At 33.9% G+C, this 14,797-nt stretch overlaps 1 protein-coding gene and 1 long non-coding RNA gene across 2 annotated transcripts in view; one reads left to right on the top strand and one right to left on the bottom strand.

Moving 5' to 3' along the window:
- Positions 1 to 14,797, top strand: part of LOC127949210 (protein sidekick-1) — a 199,493-nt gene that overhangs the window by 16,798 nt on the left and 167,898 nt on the right. The window lies entirely within an intron of this gene.
- LOC127949224 (uncharacterized) lies at positions 9,312 to 14,335 on the bottom strand. The gene is made up of 4 exons (XR_008152265.1): positions 13,485 to 14,335; positions 13,010 to 13,163; positions 12,768 to 12,837; positions 9,312 to 9,965 (listed from the first exon to the last, which is right to left on the bottom strand). It is a non-coding gene; the product is annotated as an uncharacterized LOC127949224 (long non-coding RNA).

Raw genomic sequence — 14,797 nt, 5'->3', positions numbered from 1 at the left:
TAAATTAATAACCTGAATAATATTCTCAAGGGTATAGGACACGTAGTGAAAAAAAGACTATATATTTAAAATATATGTCATTTAATTATTTAAGTCATTTAAGTCATTTAGTTTAATTTATAAGTCATCATGAAATCAACCTTTCCATGTTATTTTCTAAATGCTTGTTTTTAGTTGTATTATGCATAATTCATGTTTTTCCCCCAAAAAAAGCTTCATAATATTTCAGCAAAATGTAATAACTTGTGCCGCCTCTGAAATTACTTTCCTTTTGAGGTTATTATTATTATTTTTTATTTATTACCTAGACTGTAAATACGTTTATTCTGTAGCCAAATATCAGTTATTAATGCATTATTTGGGGCAACTGTGGTATTCTGTTTTTCGAGTTGACGATCATGTTTTAAATAAAAATATGAAAGAAATATATTGCATTATGAAAGTAAATGAGTTGCACACACAGTTTCATGCTGAATTGAGCATCCAAGTCTTCTCCATGTGATGTGCCAGACATTTCAATATCAGTCTTGCCCAAACAGGTACTCTTTAATCTGTGGGAGCTCATGCATGTTTATTCATGTTTTTGAAATCTTGATGATGTCTCAGATGGCTATAATCAGTCCATTGGTTCCATTTCAAAACATATTTTTATTGTGTGTGTGTGTGTGAGAGAGTGTGTGTAAAATGGAGAGAGTGAAAGAAAGACCCACTAGACCCAGCACCATGTGTGAATGCCTCTTTGGCTTATAGACAACCACACACTCGCCCATCCCTCCATCTAGCAGATGTACAGTGTGCAGAGAAACACACACATCATGTAATGTTGTCTGTCTGTCTGTCTATATATCTCTTTTTGCATTATGGATTATTTTTCATGTCAGTTTTCTGAAGAGGCAATGCTCCTGATGTATACACACACTGTTTCTACAGTACATACTGACAAAAAAAATCCAATAATTTGTCAATTTCTTGAAAAAAGATTAATTGAACTTGGATCATTTCACACACTCTTTCTTCATTAAATCAATTATTGCGGATCCATGGTTATAATTGCTGTGTCAGACCAGTGACATTTGATTGTGTGTTAATTAAACTTTTTGCCCTCACTTGCATAAAAAACTGAGGCGCTAACAGCATTAGCTTGCACCCACACAAACACTCTTTTCAGTAATGTGTCAGATAGGAAATGATACCCATAACGCCACCAGTGATTTTTTTTTTCTCTCCTTGCATGCTATCCTTTCTCATGCCACTGAAATGTGTTTCATCTGTCTCTCATTAATTACTTTTTTCTGTTTTTAGTTTATTTCTGTCAACCTGTCAGAATATGAATCGAAAGCTAATGAAGGCTGTCAACCGAAGACAGCAAAACATAGAAGCGCTTGTTTTTGATGGCTAATAACTATGCATTTTAAAGATTTAAGAAACGTCTTCTCAAGTAAATTAGAGAACAGACAGATAAATGCCATCTGGTGTAAAATTTTCTTTTTGGCTTTAGAACAAGGCGTTTATTGGCACTCTGTCAACAAAATTCAGGTTAGGTCAGCAGTTAAATTAGATTGACTCTTTAAATTAGCAGGAATATTGCTCTGTTCCAAATCCCAGTGAAGTTGCCTACCTAAACAACATTTCAAGGTAATGAGAAAGATAGGCCTGTTTCATTTCTAGAATGCTTTGTGATGATATTGAGCGAAATTCAGAATAAAATTACACAGTAATAATGTACTGAAAAGAATCACTAACATGTTAACTTGTTAGCTTTGCAACTCGCTAATGCCAGACTCTATTGAAATTTATTGTGAGTTTGTGTTTTTCACATGAGGACCACCATTAGGTATCCCAAATCAGTTGTGTAAAAGATTCCATGATGTTAGATTTATGTTTTAGAAGAATTTATGTAGACAATATTCAAAAAGACTTATGGGTCGAATTAAATACAGCTAAAATTTGATATCTTTGGAAAATATTATATTAAATAGATAATAGAAGCTAGCACACCTGTGCTTTCATAAAACAAAATATTTTGCTTCCTCACACTCGTCCTCTCCTTTTGTCTGCGTTTGTGCCTTCTTAATATTTATGGCTGTTCGATGTGCCATCTCGCACACACACACACACACACACACACACACAAACAGACACTTCCTATTATGTCTTTCAAGCACCTGTTTAGTCGTATTACCTCTCTAGTAATTAGCATATACTTATATGCAGACCAATTTGTGAACAGCCTTATTATTCACAAATGCAATTAAATAAACATGTGTTGCTCTAATAATGATAATCAGAATTCATTTTCACCATGCTTCACTTCATGAATTAACCATATGCTCAAGCTGGGAGCACTCTTGATAATTTGTGGTGTTTGATGGTTTATACACACGTGTACATGTGTGTCAATTTGGAACATGCATTCCATGATTATGCTTGAAATGAATTGGCAGCTGCATTGTATGAGGAAGTGTAAGACTCATGTATCATATGCGGTTAATTCATTGAGACTTCAGTCTAGAGTCCCAGTGTCCCAGCGCATGCATAGGCTATGTTTTCCTTTCACTGTGAGCAACAGAAGCAAGTTTCTTTAGACAAAAAAAGAGCATTTTTGTTAAATGAGGTGTGCGACTTACTGATAATGTATGAATTGTATTTATTGTACAGTTTGCTTGCACTGGTGGACACGTACATGTCCAGTCAAGCATTTTATTTGCTTCATATGCCTTCTGTGTGGTATGAATAAAATTATTTTATGTACAGTACCTGTATTACTGCAGATATGAAGTAGAATCATGCTTATGGAGATATTTAATGTATACCAGTAGAGTTTTATTCACATTTTTGCTCTTGGACGTGAGCATGTAATGCCAATTTCACACTTTTTATAGATTTTAAAATATAATCTTGTTAGTGTAAATCATTTTAAACAGTTTTGACGAATTTTGTGTAAACCATTTTTTAATTAGCAAAAAATAAAACAAACACTGATATGTTGGTATAAGAAAATATAATTTTAGGTAACACTTTATTTTACGGTTACATCTATTAGTTGCTTATTAGCATGTAAATTACTAGAATATTAGTCATAAGTCATAGTTTTTAGTAATAAGCAAACTAATATATGTAACTGTAACTGTTTTTTCCTTTTTTAGTTATAATATTATGTAGTAGTTTTCCTCCTGGTTTGGATTGAATATTTCCTGTGTTATCCATCAACTTAGAAGTCTAATTTTATGATGGGCTTTGATGGTAGCTGTGGTCCCAGGAACCTGCATGGAAAGCTTGATTGGGAGAAAGGGAGGGGGAAACTTTCAGACACGCTCCAAGTGTTTGTTTTTGAGAACTTCCAAACTAGGACATCTCTGTGCTTCTAGTTCAGCTCTCCGGAGAGCTTACAGGGAATGTTAAACATGTCAATTTCACTCAATATTGGAAGTCAATGGTTTTCCTGAAGAATTCTGCATTCTCATTTTCTTTGGACTTGGTCTGGGGTTGATTTATTTTAAGTGATGGAAATTTGTTATCAGGATTTTCTGTTTTGGTAAATGTATGTTTAAATGACAAAGGGGGGTTCGTCAAAGTCAATAGTGGCAAAACCTCCTTTGATTTAAGAAGGAAGAAAAAAGAAAGTTTGTTAATTGAATTGTAATTTTTTGGCCATTTCAATAAAAGGTCTATGAACACTGCTGCTGTCTGTTAGTAAAACCTAAAATGTAATCTCTTTGATCTGGCTGCTAATTAATTTGCTATCTGAAAATGCACACAGGTGCTGTGAAAGTGGCCCAAAGGAGTCAGCTAGATTCATTTGGGATGTAGAATCCCTTGATATCAAAACTAGCCAATTAGCACCTTAGTAATGAGCATTTTTTCACAAGATGAACTTGGTGTCCCACAGTGTGTCAGCCAACTATTGTTTAAGTGAGCTTGATGATCTGAAGCATTCAGTGTTATCAGCCCTCTTATTTTTTCTTTTAGAACGTGGTGACACTTACATATGAGAATAGTTTACTCTTAAAAATAAAGGTGCTTCACAATGCCATAGAAGAACCTTTTTGTCCAAATGGTTCCGAAAGAAGGTTCTTCAGATTATAAAAAGGTAAGAATGAGATGGTTCTTCAAAGAACCATTGACTGAATGGCTCTTTGTGGAACCAAAAATGGTTCTTATATTGCATCGCTTGAAGAACCTTTTGAAGCACCATTATTTTTAAGATAGTTTGATCAAAATAAATTCAACCACATGTCATCATTTTTTTTTTGTGACCATAAGTGGAGAACTTTTGGATTACAGCACTCGTTCACCAATTGTTCCTCTGCAATGAATGGGTGCCGTCAGAACGAGGGTCCAAACAGCTGATGAAAACATCACAATAATTTACAAGTAATCCACACAACTTCAGTCCATCAGTTAACATTTTGTGGTTGTTAGAAACAAATTGAAATTGGATGATACAAACACAAAGCGTCAGTCCAATTCAGTGTGGCTCTGGAATTCTAAAACCTGATCATTCTGAAAGTTAATTACACTCCTCGCTTCAACAAGTCGCACATGTCTCATTCATGTTCCTAGCACAAACTGTACAATGAAATATTCACAAATTTCAATCTGGCAAAATTCCGTTCACATTTTGCCAGCTAATCCAAGAGTCACCAAGATCAGCTGTTTTACAGCTTATACTCTGCTTACCTGCCCGGTCTGTGCTTGTGATCACAAAACACACTCAGAGCCACATAGCCTGCAGACTGTAAAGTAATTAGGCAAGTGCTTTGTTTACAGAGCATCTAATTGTAATCAGTGTTTACAGTGTTGCACTAATTACAATAGTTTTAATTTGTTTATGCCACATCTCTGTCCTTCTTTCATCGCAAGAGCTCACTTGCAGTACATACAAGATGATTTTTGCTTGTCATGTTTGGTTTGGTTTTACATATTCAATTTGGTTGTGCACTCATGCTTGTGCATGTATTTTGTGATTATTAGGTAGCACTTGTGGATGTGATCCGTTAATGTATGTAGGTGAATTAAAACAGATAAAAATAAGAGGATGATCCGAGAGGTTGATTGTGCAACTTTTGGTTGAGGTACACACCAATATTAAAGGCTCTCAGCGTAAGCCATAGATCCTCTTAAGAATCCAAGATTTCACTAATGACCTCTTTCATCCCCAACACACACACACACACACAAATGAGAGAGAGGGAACATGAATCAAGTTTAGTTGCACTAGCTTAAGCTTGTAACATGTGCATTTTTAAGTATTAATGGAATATAATATATGATAAATTAACAAACAATTATTCTTATTATGGTTTGTCTGTGGTGTGTGATTTCTGTATTCAGTAACTGGTAATGCCCTTTTTAAATTTGAATTAGGCTAAATTATTTACAAGTGAAAGGTAGTTTGATAATTGTATATTATTAATTTGATGAAAAACCTAGAGAGAAGATAATTTATAATAAATGAAAAATTAATTTGTCATTTGTGTTAAAACAGCTTCACATTATATAAAATCTAAAAAAAAAAAAAATTATTGGAATTTTTTAAAACTATAAAGTTTGTTTGGGTGAGACTTTATATTGTTTGGATGAATACATACTTGTGAATGTACATCTGTTGATCTTTGGTTAAGTCATTGTTTGAGCAGACAAGTAACAAAACAACCCATTTAAATGTAATTGCTTATTATCCGTAAAATATGTTCAAACAGATACAATTTTTATCTTTTTTTAAGCATAGAAGTCATGTAAGTGATTGCAACTGTTAACATTAATAACATGAATGTGACATCAGTGTTTCAATAACATTCATGACATGAATCAGTACATAAATTTATAAATATTGTCAATATTTTTGGATTATTAATTGATTAATGGTATTGATTTAATAATTTTTTAATGCATATATCCAAAGCAGCATGTTATGGATAGGTCAACAAAATGTTCCTAGTCTTCTTGACTGGTTTAGCACAATTCCTGCTCTGTATTTTTAGCCCATATTTATAGTGCTGCTGAAGTGTGGGAGGAGAAGGGCTTGATGTCTGACAAAATATAAAAGGGACTGAAAAAAAAAAAAAACATAAGAGGAGAAAGCGCATTAAAACTGTAATAAAACCCACAGCAAGCATTTGTCTTGGGAATGATGCTTCCTGTAATCATCATCTGTTGGGGTAACACTTCTGCAGTCAGCACACAAACAACTGGGAGTGTGCATTATCCAAATATGAGTCTTGAGAGAGAGAGAAAGTATGTTTGAACAAGGTATGAAGGGGTCTTTGGGTCCACATGCTTATTTGTTCTTTTGACATGATGCTCACTGAACAGATGTTCAAGTAGATTGAAACTGTTCTCCACCAGGTGGTTTTGTACGGTGGCTTAGTAGTGCACAAGACAACAAAATCTCCACAACACAGCAAAACTGGTACAACACAACAGAAATAAGCCACACCAAAACTGAAATGGTCATATACTTACACACAAATTGGGGCATATATATATATTTCCAGAGTATGATCCAGAAATCTCAGTTGGAATCCAAAAATCCAAACCCAGCATGCACTTTAATTATTAATATAGAAAGTGAGCAAACTTAATAAAATAATTGTTGCATGAAGGTGCCTCTGCCATCATCAATCCCTTTTCTTAGTACCCATAGCAAATTAAACTGGTTGATGACAGGGTTGGCTAGATGACTGCTTTTTAATTTTATGACTACAACCCAATTATGAAATTGATTTAAATTTGAATAATGCATGAATCTTCTGTATCCATTACTTTTTTTTGGCAAAAATTGTGTCTCAGTGATCATTGAAAATCTGAATTCACAGTGAATTGAATACATTGAAAAATCAAGACTTGACAACAGAAAGGAATAGGAACGTTGGCACAAAATTCGTCTGACTGAGTTTATGCAAGTTTGAAATCCATTTTGGTCTGATGAGCTCATTCTCACACAAGTCCATTTCATTCTAATCTTATCTAAATGGTGACATGGAAATGCATGTTTGAGCACGCGCTATCACAGTACGGTTGATTTGGTTTACGTTGTGTTATTTTGTGTTGGTGTGAAACGTGCTTCTCTTCATGCATCAGTTCATGGCTCCAGGTGTCTCCTCCTCTAGTTATCTCATCAGACCTTACACATGCTCACAAAAACACACATACATACAGGATGAAACAAAAGATGAAGGCAATAAAAAGATGAGAGCAACAGACCGTTTTCCTGCTTAAGATGCAGATATGAACCAATTTCACTCATCCATGATTCCCGTCATGCCACACTCAGATTGTTCAGGGCAATGTTTTTCCCCTTTTTTTCCTCTGGAAAGGTGGGATCTTAACCTTGTTTATATTCAAGGTTGGCCCAATCTACCTAGGGACTGTTATCAGATGAAGACTCTGAATGTACATACATAAGAATGTTTAAATATCTTTTGTTTTTGACTGAAGACTGAATATGTCCCACAGAATTCACACAAGAGTTTGCTAAAGAAATTATTTTAAGTAGGTAAGCTTTCTAAATTCTGTGTTCTACTTTAAACACGTCTAGTTTCAGATCAGTGCTACTCTCATGAGAACATCTGTTTATTTCAGTGACTGTCCTTAGTTTTACAAAAACACTCCCCATTAAATCAAAAGTAATTTAATGATCAATAATGATAATGAGTTGTTTTGCTTTTGTTAGCCTTGAGGTCATTTATATGAAAGTGTACTTTTAGCAGATGTACAAAGAAAAATTATAGTCCCTTTCTGCCTTGAAACTTTGAGTAGGAAATCAAAGCTTTTTTTTGTTATTTTTGAATATTTTTTTTTGCCTGCTTTGCCCGTTGAAAATTTTGAAGTCTGATTCCTCAGTGAAGTAATAGCACACCTCCTCTCTACAAACCGATCATTTTGAGGTATTTTTCATGTTTGCAGTGCAAATGGTGCAGGACGAATCACATACCGAAACTTAATACTTAGGAGTAGAGGTTTAAATCCAATCCCTAACCAGAAATATGAGCTTTTAGCTAGGAAAATGTTGTATATATTTATCTGTGTCTGCAAGTACAGACACACACATGCATATACATTTTTAAACACTGTCATCAAAAATTTGGGGTCAGTAAAGTTAAATTTTTTTTTTTTTAGAAATTAATACTTTTATTCAGCAAATGATGCATTAAATCGATCAAAAGTGATAGGCTAATATATAACATAAGATTTTAAATGATGGCCTTTTAAAGTTTTCATTCATCAAACTTAGAATCCTGGAATAATTATTAGACAAACATAATATAATGTAATATAATTAGAAAACTGTTTTTAATATAGATAATAATTAGAATAAATGTTTTTTGAGCATCAAATCAGCATTTTAGAATAATTTCCGAAGGATTATGTGGAACAGAAGACTGGAGTAATAGCTGCTGAAAATCACAGAAATGAATAACATTTAAAAATAGAAATTATTTTAAATTTTAATTAAAAAAAATCATAATGTTGCTGTTTTTACAATTTTTTTATTTTATTTTTTTATCAAATAATAGCAGCCTTGATGAGCATAAAATACTTATTTCTAAAACAAAATCTTACCAAATGCATGTGTATAGTTTCTATTTAAAAATTGGGATGCTATCAGAAAATAAGGTTTGTATTAGTTAAGCAGAATGTGTGATTTGCGAAGTGAGAAAGTGAGTTTTTCTTAATGAGCATATACTCAGAGGGTAATTTTAGCACTCCTATAGTGGATAATCTTCAGGCAAACACATTTTATAATGTGTTTTGGGTTCTCTCAAGTTTACGAGATATATGACGCACTTTTAGCTCGGAGTTGAGGGCTAATCTTTGCTAATGCTAAATTACTGTAGATGCTGCACTCAAAAAAAAAAGTTGTTGAATGAACTTAAAAAAATTTGAGTAAACTTTTCCACGAAATTGAATTACATTTTCCAAACAATATTGAATTAGTTTGAAATTATTTGTTGTAATCTTGTTGTGTAAACTTAAATTATTTTAGTCAAGACAACAAGAAGAAAATTGGTCCATTCTACTAGATAATGTTTAGCCATGCCTAATAGAGAAAGTTGTGTCAGGTTAACTACTCTGAATTTTGTCATGCCTACTATATAAAATAATGCCATGTTAACTACATTCAATTTGGTCATGTCTACTATATCTAACAATGCAATGTCAACTACAAACATTTTTGTACTGCATACTAGAAACAATTTAAATCATTACACTTTTCTAACTTGATTCTACAGTTACTTCCAAATGAAAGTGAAATAATTGTGTTCTATTACATTAAACCCTTTTTACTGTATACCTACAGTCTACTGTGAAGAAAGTCAATATGTTAAAAGTCAATCCATTTAGTAAAAATCTGTATTTAAAACATGAGCACATTTAACCTTGAGTGTCTTCTTGCTTAAAACTGCAAATATGGCAATTAAACATGCTCATTAAGTTACAAAAATGACAATTCAAATAAAACATGAGCATATAAGAATATAACAAAATGTTATTTTATTTTGTTTTCTTAAACATGATATTAAATGTGATTGAGAGACGTAATCACCTCTGCTCATCATGCAAAAATTCAGATACAACAAAATCACATGAGCATACAAAGAAATAAAACAGCATTCACAAAGGGATCCTCAAACACAGCACACCTAAGTGAAGAGCTTTGTTTTCTGCGCCTGTGCTTTGGCAGACAATTTACACAAGTTCAGCTCGAGAATCATTTTTTGGAGCACCTTAAAAGTGTAGTGGATCTCCTGTGGATGAGTAAGATTTAAAGAGTATATTAGTCCAAGTAGCATGGCTGTAGCCAATGCTACATTACCTAAACCAGAAAGCACCTCCACATCTTCCAGCACAATGCAGATATCTTTGGGGCCTTCTGTTGCATCAGCAAATTCATGCTTTACATCACAGAATCCCTAAAAGGTCTTCTTTATGTCCGCTTCGGTTCTTGCAGGGTCATCATCCTTTAAAAAAAAACAAAAAAAACAGTTATTTTTAATGAACAACTCTACTTCCACAGCACATTCATACATTCACGAGCCATCTAAAAACAATGCTATTGCGTTCGGTCACCAGATCACAACCCAACTCAACACCTTTGGCAGACTGTTTTCCACTTTATAATGTAAAATAATACAGTGCCTTTGTCAATATCACAACAATGAATAACTATGCTTCCTTAAAATCTCTAACTATCACTCAGTGACTGTTTGAAATTTTTAATTAATTTAAATGACATTAACAAATTACATTTATAAAATACCAGATATTCTCAAGAGCCATTGATACTTCGGTAACACTTTAGAATGATGTCCATTAGTTAATGTTAGTTAATTCATTAAGTAACATGAACAAACAATGAACAATACATTACTGTTCCTCCATTGATTTAAAACATAAGAACTTGAAATTTATTGCCAACAGTTATGATTTTTTGTTGTTGTTGTCTTGCAGCCATACGAAGCAAAAGTCATTTTATCATATTTTGTATTTTGAACCCGTGAAGCCTGGAATTAAACTGCTGTTTTCATCAGGCCAGAGGAGAACTGGCACCCAGATTAAGTAAACTTTCTCCCAAAGTTTATTTTTCATTTCGGTCACTAATTAAAGGGATAGTTCACTTTCAAATTAAATTTAGGTATGTTTTAGCTTACCTCAAGGGCATCCAAGATGTAGGTGTTTTTTGTTTCCGTAGTAGTTTACATTTTGATATTTTTAGGTCAAACTGTTCTTGTCTGTGACTAATATAATGGAGGTCTATGGTCACCACCTCAAAGAGCATGCACAGAGAAGTCCGAATTAAACAATTCCCACCGTAAGTACACATTGATGACCTAAGACACGAAACAAACGGTTTATGTAAGAAAATGAACCGTTTATTTTGGTTTTATCTCCTGTACACAACCACGTCCAACTGATCTGAGTGCACGAGTACTTCCTGACGTGACGTGCGCATGCGCTCTGGCTTAGTCTGAGCAAGCGCGGAAAGCGCCGGAAGCCATCTCTCGCGTGTGTACATCACTCATTGTTTATGGTTTACCACACAATACACCACCAATCTGCATTGTCTGAAATATAATGCAGTAACTGTAATTATTAATTTGTTTATAATGCACCCTATAATCGTTGCAATTATAATAAACAACACATTACTCACTATTGACAGTGTGCCATTGGGTCCCTCTGGCATTGGACGTCGCCTCCAGTTTATACGTGGCATACTAAACACAATGTGCAAAACGCTGCGGCCCAACAGCGGAGAAAACTCAGGATCTTCAGTCAGGCAGGTGTGATGCGATACAGTCAATGTCCTCGTCGTCTTGTAGTTGTTCCATTCGTGACAACATACGCTCTCCACTTCTGTCGGCATCTCACAACACTTGCTACTAAAACACCACCAATTTTTAAGAGATCTCTGTCTCTCTGAGGCTTGAAGACGTGCTGCCGCAGCGGATGCTTCCATGATCGCTCCTGAGTACTTTATCTGTGTATTCTGGTTTAAATATGGCTGTGACAAATTCAACGTTGTCTGTTGATGTATTGAAATCATCTTCCATTGCAATTTCCTGTACGTATAAATATGTTTAAATCTTCACAGTGTAAGGTAACACTTCAGAAATCTCTGTGTAAACCATAGACAGTAAGTGTAAACCATGAGTGTGCTTTCCGTGCTTGCGCAGACTAAGCCAGAGCGTGCACACGTCACACAACAGGAAGTACTCGTGCCCTCACATCAGTTGGACGTGGTTGTGTACAAAAGGTAAAAACGATATAAATACTGTTTGGTTTCTTACACAAACCGCTCGTTTCGTGTCTTAGGTCATCAATGTGTACTTACGGTGGGAATTGTTTAATTCGGACTTCTCTGTGCATGCTCTTTGAGGTGGTGACCATAGACCTCCATTATATTAGTCACAGACAAGAACAGTTTGACCTAAAAATATCAAAATGGGAAATACTGCGGAAACAAAGACACCTACATCTTGGAAGTCCTTGAGGTAAGCTAAAACATACCAAAATTTAATTTGAAAGTGAACCATCCCTTTAAGTTTTGGTTCCTTGCCACTGCCACCTTTGGCGAATAGAGATGCTTGACTGATTGCATAGACACTATTGGAAGAGAGTTGAACTGGATGATGACATCACTGAATAATCAATGAACTGACTTTTTCTTAAAAAACAAAACAAAAACTGTCTGTTTGTTATTGTCCTCTTGCATTACCGACAAACTATTTTCCTGTTTAATTATGCTGCTTTGACAATGTGTATTGTGAAAAGTGCTATTTAAATAAAGGTGAATCGAATTGACTATTAAGAACTGTGCTTATCAAACAGGATGATATCACGTAAACCTAAACCAGTGGCTGTGTGGAGTACAAAGGTTTAAAGAGAAGTTAGCATCAGTCATTTAATTCATATCTGAGCTTTACAATTTACTCAATATTTTAAAATTAAAAAATGTACATGAACTCTTTACCCATCAGCAGTTTTGATGGGGTATGTCTTTTGATATTTAAACATACAAACGTGTATATATATTTATATTTATATATTTATATATATATATATATATATATATTTATATATTTATATTTATATATATATATATATATATATATATATATATATATATATATATATATATATAAAAGAAAGTGTCTCTGCTTTTAAATTGAAAAAATTTTAGGCACAGTTCATGTCACGTCTTTTGCAAGGTCAAGTTTGTTATTACTTTTGATAACTGTTTGTAACGAAAAAGAACTCACCAAATACTCCATCATATTCATCTTCATTCAGGTAGATGCATAGCCCCTTGAGAATGCACTCTTGCTTGGTCTCCATGGTGGCATTATAAGAAAACAGACAAAACATTTTTTCAAGTTTCTGATATTCATACATGACACCCTCCAATACACATCTCTGAGCCATTATGAATTACAGAGCACTATATCAATAGCTTGTATTAAAAAGCAATTTATAAAAAAACTGAAAAAAATAAAAATACTACCTGAGACATTGGCAGCATCACATCTTGAATCTTTTTTCTAAACACTCCACCATTTTTGGTAAACACTTTTAGCAGATCATCAGAGAACAGATCCAGTTTGGACATGAATTTTGGAGTGTAAAGGAAGGGTTGTGATCCGATGAAATTCATTTATCTGAAGACATAAGTTACAGAGGTCTTGTTTATGGGCAATTCAGCAAAGACAAAAAAGGTTAAAATGCTACAAAGAAAACAAAATATTTAGTACAGGGTCAGGGTGACAACTTATTTATGAAATCATTTTCGATTATTCCTCTTGATATATTAATCGCAAGTAACAGAATAACATTAACTTACACATACAAGCGCTTGGAGAAACAAAACGTTATTAGCTGACTACACAGACATAATGTCGGTCCATGATCATAACCTAGCTAGCAGAAGAAATGCAAAAACTCCACTTACAATTACTGAAGCAGCGAAATGTAATACTTACGTCGCTAAAACATTATTTGTTGTTTAAGACGAGAGACTCCGTGAACGCGGTGAATTCAGTCAAGAGCACGTGACTTTAACAAGCGTGACTAATCTAAAGCCTTGGATTGGCTGCTGTGCGCTTTGATTGGCATCTCAATCGTTTTAACAATGACGAGCAATAAATTATAAATTATAGATGAGGAAGACCTAAAATATAAATTTGAAACTTTGTCACCCTAACAACAGCTGAATGCAGAGTAAGAATTTAAAATCCTAGGGGACAATTTGGCAATTTCTAATTATCAGTCGTGTCTTATGGCCCTGGTTTTATACATTAATTCATGGTACTGAAGGGTGTTCTGTTCTCTCTTGTTCCGCGATTCTTCATTTTAACGTTATTTGATACTTTTAGGAAAAAAAGAAAGTCTGCACCACGTGCTGAATCCAGAAACCTAACATCAGCTACAAATGACACACTTAAGAGCTATATTCATACAGTGCTTATAGAAAAATAACTTTCTGGTATGCAACAAGATATTAAGAAAGCATATTTTAATTAGTTTGTTAATTAAATAAAATTAGATGGACGGTGATAGACAAGAAAAAAAGGCCACTTACCCAACTCACATGTTAGCTGCTGAGCAATCCATCTGCATCCGTTTCCGTTGATGACGTGCATCCGGTTAAGATGAACAAAAAATATTCTTGTTGACTCAATTTAAAAAAATTTTGTAAACCTAATTTTTTGAAAATTACATTGTTTCTGTTAAATATAATTAAGTTGACACCATTTTTACAAAGAGTTATGTTGTATGTGCTCATGTTAATTAATTAAATTGAACAAAGAGCAAAAATCATTTTTTTGAGTGTGTGATGGTAGACTTATTTCTAAGAGTATTAGTACACTCGCAGACAGGTGTCTGAGTGTGGGTTTAAATGTTTGTGTCTGGTTGTGTATGCCGAAGTAGGTTTTTGGGAAAGTGGTGGATTGTAGCCTATTTACGGACTCCAAAGCTTTTGTGTGCCAAAAGTAGAAGTGATGAAATGAAATACAATGAAAAACCTAAATAATGGTAAATAATGTGTCTACTGAAGTCAAAGCACCGTCGCTGCATTGTTATAATGTTTAGAAAACCTTCTGTTGATTATTTGCCAGGTACACTTTGTATCAAAAAGGTGGCACTTCATGAATTATCAGTATTACATTGCAATTATTTTTTGCACAATTTTCCTAAAAGAGCTCTTTAGACATGACATTGTTAACAGTATAACATAACTTCTGGAACTTTCCTGCTTAAATAACCTCACTGTTCCACCATGGATATTTTAAAC

Source organism: Carassius gibelio, chromosome B1 (assembly GCF_023724105.1).
Source record: "Carassius gibelio isolate Cgi1373 ecotype wild population from Czech Republic chromosome B1, carGib1.2-hapl.c, whole genome shotgun sequence".
In the NCBI taxonomy this organism is placed as follows: Eukaryota; Metazoa; Chordata; class Actinopteri; order Cypriniformes; family Cyprinidae; genus Carassius; species Carassius gibelio.
Note: the sequence above shows the minus strand (reverse complement) of the source record. Positions and strands in the feature narration are given on the sequence as shown.